The sequence below is a fragment of the Neofelis nebulosa genome, chromosome 9, assembly GCF_028018385.1.
Source record: "Neofelis nebulosa isolate mNeoNeb1 chromosome 9, mNeoNeb1.pri, whole genome shotgun sequence".
NCBI lineage: Eukaryota > Metazoa > Chordata > Mammalia > Carnivora > Felidae > Neofelis > Neofelis nebulosa.
The window spans coordinates 112,972,078-112,979,200 of record NC_080790.1 but is presented as its reverse complement, the minus strand read 5'-3'; positions in this window follow the sequence as shown (position 1 = coordinate 112,979,200).

Sequence of the window (7,123 nt, the reverse complement as noted above, 5' to 3'; positions counted from 1 at the left end):
TGCGCCCCTGCGCTGAGCCGGTCTGTGAGCTGGGTGCTGGGGACACAGACAGGTGGCAGACAGGACCCCTGCGCTGGAGGAGCATCTGGTCAGGTGTGTGGGTGTGGGGAGGATAGATAAACCAGCACTGACAACGCAGGGTTCTGGGTGACGGAGGGCAGCTCGGGCGGCTGTGGAGCGTATCATCTCAGCACCCAGCTCCGGAACCTTCTGCGTCATGCTCTCTTCTGAGTAGACCCTCCTGATCATCGTCACCCCACTGCACGGGGCACCCTGTGGCTCATAGAATGTTACCAGGTGTGTGTTTATTCTCATCCGCATCCCACTGCAGGAGGCTGGTATTGTTGTCCCCGCTTTCCAGAAGAGGAGACAGCCACAGAGAGGTTTAGTGACTTGTACGAGGTCACACAGCCTGCGGGGGTGGGGGGGGGCGCTAAGGAGGGAGGTTAAGCAGTCTGACTGAGAACCCTGCAATCTTCCTACGAGGCCAGAGGCGCCATCACTCGGGGGGGGAGGTCCCGGGGGGGGTCCTCCCTTTCTGTCCCTCCCACCCTCATACCCTCTCTGACCTAGATGTGTTAGCCACTCGGACCAGAGCTGACATCAGGGAGACCGGGTGGGAGGTGGGCTCCCCCTTCACCCCCTGCCCTCCCCCAGTCTGTCGTCCTTGTGGCCTCCTGGCCCCAACCCCCCATCACCTTTGTTTCTCACAGGTGAGGACAGGACATGCCCTGGCAGGTAGGCAAAGGGCCCCGCTAGGTCCTGTGGGCCCCAGACCCCTGCAACCCAAGGCAGCTGCATGTAGTAATCCCCGAGGGCCTCCCTGCCAGCTCTGAGGGTGTCTCGGGGCAGCACCCAGGACTTACCTGTGAGTCCCAGCAGGAGGGCAGGCAGGACGGAGGTCAGGACCTGCCCACACATAGCAGCCATGGCGAGGAGGCTCCGGGTCCCTGGTCTTGCTGGGCACCAACCCTGGATGAGGCTCTGCATGAGCCCAGGAGCCACTGTCTGGTCTCCTGACAGCCGAAGGCGGGCCACATGCTTCCTGGACACTCTCCCACCCCGGGCCTGAAGCAGTGGCTTGAGCCACAGGGACAGAAGTGGTCACTGTGGCCCAGGCCTCCTTCCAAACCCCAAACCCTCAGGCCTGGGGTGTGTAGCTGGGGAGGCGTCTGTTGCCTCTGGCCTGGGTGCTGACTGTCCCCAAGGCCCCACGAAGGGGACCCAGAAGGGGCTGGGCTCCCCCCACCCTCACCCCGAGCTGGGAGCCACACAGCTCCCTGTGATGTGGTGAGAGCCTCCTCCGTGCTGAGCAGATGTGACTGACAGCCTGCTGTGGCCAGCCCATGGTGGCTCCTGGGTCTACAGAACGGGTTGGCTGGTAAAGTGAGCTGGGACATCCATGACCGAATAAAACCAAGTAAGTGCACAGACTTGGAAACCCAGCCCCCCCCTTCCCCCACCCCGGGGCTGGCACAGCGTGGCTGGGCTTTTCTTGTTGCCCAGAATCCTCTAGGAGCCCCCGGGGTGGGGGTGGGGGGAGCTGAATGCTACCGATGCCCTGACCTCTCCCCTGGGTCACACCCTGTCCCCTTACGCTGCTAGATTTGGCCTCTCAATGCTAGCCCTGACATGTTTACTTACTTATTCCTGATCCCTTTCCCCCATTAATAACGATTGGCCGTGGGGTGCCTGGGTGGCTCAGTTGGTTAGGCGACCGACTTCGGCTCAGGTCATGATCTCCAGGCTGGTGAGTTCGAGCCCCACGTCGGGCTCTGTGCTGACCGCTCGGAGCCTGGAGCCCATTTCGGATTCTGTGTTTCCCCCCCCACCCCTCCCTCCTTCAAAAAAATAAGTAAATAAATAAAATGATGTTTGGCCGTGACGATTGCTGTCTTTCATTCATTGCTGTGACCAGCACCTCACGCTGTGCTGGGCACATAGTAGGTACTCAACAGTAACAAACGGGACCAGGTATGTTCTCAGGGCTAATAAACAGCCGCAAAGTCTGGCTGGGCCCCAGCCCTCCTACCTCCCCCATGCTCTGTTCACCCAGCTAACTGTGGGAGGGGAGATGTCAGCCTGGGGGAGACAGATTTGGAATCTGTCCCCTCACTGCCTCCGCCGAGCAAGGCGCTCCCCCAAAACAACTCCTCGAGACTGGGGTGCCTGCGGGAAGAGGAAGCCGGTTTTCTCCCCTCCAGATGTCTCCTGAGGCTGGCCACGCTGGCAAGAGAAAAAGGAACTGAAACCAGACAGGATGGTGGAGGTGCGGCCTGAACTTCCCTCATGGGGCGTGGCGGCGGGGGGTGGGGGGGTGGGGGTGGAGGGGGCGGAGCCTAGTATTCAGAACCGCCCCCTGGCCCCCCCCCCGCCCCCACCAGGGCCCCCACCAGGGAGGACGATGGCCAAGCTTAGAGCATGCCGTTAGCAGTCTACTCAAGAAGGCCCCAGAAGCTGCAGGATGGAGTCTGGGGACGCGGGCTGCAGAGGGGGAGCAGATCATGCAGAGGGGGCTGTGCCGTGGGTCCCCCGCCACCACGCACACGTGCACGCTCGCCCACGCATGCACGCACACGAGGCCCACGCCTGGGACCCGATTCAGGGGGTGGGAGGAGAAACCAAGGAGCCCCTTTGCCTCCGCGCCTTCCAGATCCCGAAGCAGAGATGGGGGGGGGGGGGAGGGGGTGCCGGGCCGTAGTGAGGAAAGGTGTGATGTCCCTACGCTGGACGTAGTGTTGGCATCTGGAAACGGCTCTGGTTGGGCTGGGCTTTAAAATAGGGCCTGCCTGACACAGTAGAGCTTTTTCATAAAAGTTTGATGACACAGTTCGTCCATGATCATCCATTCGTTCAACTATGGCAGAGGATCTTTCAACACGTGTCCAGAAATGTGGGCGCTGCCTAAGAGACAGAGGGGCCGGCAGAAGAAATATGATAGAGCCAAGCTGGAAGCAGGGAAGAGATAAATCAAACTGGTTCAGGCTGGCACCCCTGAAACGTTCAGGCTGTTCAATGAGGGGGTTGCACCAACCACAGGACCTTGGTCAAACCCGAGCCTCGGTTTCCTCATCTGTAGCAAGAGGCCAGTGATATCTGCCTGTGAGTGAGTCTTATGCATGTAACATCTGAAGTCCTGAGCATAAAACAAAAGCTAAGTAAACGTGAGTTTCCATCCTGAGAAACGCGACCCCGTCTTGAGAGCTCTGATGAGTTTTCTACCTGTTAACCCCTCCTTCTCACCTTTCTTCTCTGAGCTCAGCTGTCTCCATGGAAATACAGCAGGAGCCACAGGGAGTTTTAGATTTCTAGTATCCACTTTGAAAAAGTAAAAAGAAACGTGAAATTAATTTTAGCTAACACATTTTAACCCAACATCTGAAATAGTATCATTAACACATGTAAACACTAGAAAAATACTACGATATTTTACATGATTTTTTCCGCTAGTCTTTGAAAGTTTCAAGTGAAATGTAGCCCTAGTAAGGCAATAAAGCTGTGTTAATATAATAGACATATTTTTACACTGCTTCAGTTTTTAAATTTAAATTTAAATTAATTAAAATGAAATACAATCAGGGGCGCCTGGGTGGCTCAGTCGGTTAAGCGTCAGACTTCAGCTCAAGTCATGGTCTCACCGTTTGTGGGTTTGAGCCCCGCGTCGGGCTCTGTGCTGATAGCTCAGAGCCTGGAGCCTGCTTTGCATTCTGTGTCTCATTCTCTCTCTGCCCTTCCCCCCCTTGGGCTCTGTCTCTCTCTGTCTCTCAAAAATAAGTAAAAATGTAAAAAAAAAATTTTTTTAATATTTAAAGAAATACAATTAGAAATTCAGTTTCTCCACCAGCCGCATTTTTCACAGAACTAGAACAAATACTAAAATTTGTATGGGACCACCAAAGACCCCAAATAGCCAAAGCAGTCTTGAGAAAGAAAAACAAAGCTGGAAGTATCACAATCCCAGACTTTAAGATATACTACAAAGCTCTAGGAATCAAAACAGTATGGTACTGGCACAAAAACAGACACATTGATCAATGGAAGAGGACAGAAAGCCCAGAAATAAATCCACGCTTATATGGTCAATTAATCTACAACAAAAGAGGCAAGAATATGTGATGGGAAAAAGACGGTCTCTTCAACAAGTGGTGTTGGGAAAACTGGACGTCTACGGGCACAAGAATGAAACTGGACCACTTTCTTACACCATACACAAAAATAAACTCAAATGGATTAAACGCCTAAATGTGAGACCTGAAATCATGAAACTCCTTAAAGAAAACATAGGCAGTAGTCTCTCGGACATCAGCCTTAGCAACATTTTTCTAGATCTGTCTCCTGAGGCAAGGGAAACAGAAGCAGAAGTAAACTCTTGGGGCTACATCAAAATAAAAAGCTTTTGCGCAGAAAAGGAAACCACCAACAAAATGACAAGACAACCTACTGAATGGGAGAAGATATTTGCAAATGATATATCCGATAGGGGGTTAATATCCCAAACATATCAAGAACTTCTACAACTCAACATGAAACCCTCCCCCCACTCCCCATTAAACAATCTGATTTTAAAATGTTTGGAAACATTTTTTTCCAAAGAAAACATCCAGATGGCCAACAGACACATTGAAAAGATGCTCAAATCACTCATCATCAGAGAGATGCGAATCAAAATAAAATGAGACATCACCTCACACTTGTCAGAATAGCTAGCTAGTATCGACAGGACAAGACTAGTATCAACAGGACAAGGCGTAACAAGTGTTTGTGAGGATATGGAAGAATAAGAACCCTTGTGTGCCGTTAGTGGGGATGCAAACTGGTGCAGCCACTGTGGAAAACACTGCGGGAATTACTCAAAAGATTAAAAATAGCACTACTGCACCATCCGGTGATTCTATCATTGGGCATTTACCCAAAGGAAATGAAAACACTAATTTGAAAAGATAACCGCACCCTTATATTTATTGCCTTATTTACAATAGCCAAGATATGGAAATAACCCAAGTATCCATCCACAGGTGAACAGACCAAGAAGATGTAATGTATATACACAATGGAATGTTACTCAGCTATAAAACAGCATGAGATCTGGCCATTTGCAACAACATGGACGGGCCGAGAGAGTATGGCACTAAGTGAGATAAATCCGACAGAGGAAGACAAATACGATACGATTTCACTCGTATGTGGACTTGAAGAAAGAAAACACATGAACAAGTTAAGGAAAAAAAGACAAACCAACCAACCCCAGACTCTTGAACACAAAGAACAAAATGGTGGTTGCCGGAGGGGAGGTGGGTGAAATCCGATGGGTGAAATCGTTAAAGAGGATAAGAGGACGCTTATCATGATGAGCACTGAGTAACGTGTGGAATTGTTGAATCATGACATTGCACACTTGAAACTAATATAACGTTATGTTTGCTTCAATATATATATATATATATATATATATATACATATATATATATATATATACATATATATATATATATATATATATATATATATACACATTTAATTTCATTTCCTTTGTGGCACTGGCCACATTTCAAGTACTCAGTAGCCCCATGCAGCTACTGGCTGCCATTGTGGGCAGTGCCGTGTTGGGTGAAACATTCCTTCCTCGGGAAAGCCGTCCCTGCACTGACGCCCCCGCCCACCCCCACCCCCGCCCACCACATAGGTTCAGGTACATGTTTCGCATAGCATTTATCACAGCTGTGATTCGTTTTGAAATTTGCAACTAGCCGCACAATTCCCCTTTTTAGACTGAAAGCTCTGTGAAGGCAGCGGCCATGGTTTTGCTCACCACTGTGAACACGTGCTGGGAGCTTAGTAAGTGCTCAGTGAATGTTTGTTGGTTGGATGGATGGATGTTTGGATAAACAAACAAACAAACAAGAGAGGATGTGCACTCTGGGCGTAAGGAAAAGGAGGAGGCACTACTAATGAGAAAGCACAGAAGGCTTCCCGGAGGAAGTGATTTTGTCTTCAAAGGCCCTGCTCTGCCCTTAGGCTTCAATCATGCCATCTACAAGAAAGGGAGGGACTGGCAACACCAGGCTGGGGCTGTAGGGGGTGGGTAGCCATGGGCAGGGTGTCATGTGAAGCTGGAAGGCTTGAGGAGAAGTGGGAGATTGGAATCCTTTCGGGGGTGGTCTGAGGAGGGCCAAGGTACCCACAAGGCTCACCCAGGCTGGGCCTCATGCCCACCGGGCGAGGCTGGGTTTCCTGAGTGGAGCCACGCCAGTCTTCTTCCTGATTCCAGCGGCAGCAGGAAGCGGGTCTCAAACAATGTGCAAGCACGTCTTATGGGTGGAGGGCCCCAAGGGAGCTCATCATATGGGCGGAGCCCAGCCTCGGCCTAATGGGCTGAGGAACCCGGGAGACAGAGCCTTCCTAGTTCCTCAGAAAAGGGACGATGGTCCCCCAAATCCACCCCCTAACTGCGAGGACCCATTCCCATTCCCCTTCACCTCATCTTCTTAGACACGGCTTAGGCTCGGCTTCGCCAAGCCACCCCTGTCACCCTACTGCTCCTCCAAAGATCTGTGTTGCCCCAAGACGGTGAGCCAACTCCTTGATGGCAGGCACCATTGTCCGCTTGCTTCACATCTGAGTCCTCTGTGCCCGGCACAACACCTGGCCCAGAATAACTTGTGAAAACGCTTGCTAAGTGAATTCATTTCATTATGAGTCTGTTCATCCCTTCAACAGCTCTTCGTAGGGCGCCAGTGACGTGCCAGGGGCCAGCAAGTCACCATGCAAGCAAGCAGGGCGCAAGACAGGTCTCAACCCTCCGGCAAGCCGTGTTCTACAGGGGATCCTGAAAATAAAGGAACAAATAGGTACCGTCAGTTCAGGGAGGGTTAACTGGTATGAAGGACCGCACGGGAAAACCTCCTGGGGGAAGAGGCTTGTGGGCTGAGACCTGAATGAAGGGAAGCCAGGGGGCCATCGTGGGGAAGAATGCTCTAGAGAAGGAATCGGCATGCAGGGTGGGCTTGAGCTGGGTGCAGCTGGACCATAGCAAGGTCACCGTGTGGGAGCAGAGGGCAGGGGGCAGACGGTCATGGGAGAAGCCACGGGGCCTGATCTTGTGGGCTGCGGCAAGGAGGGGGAT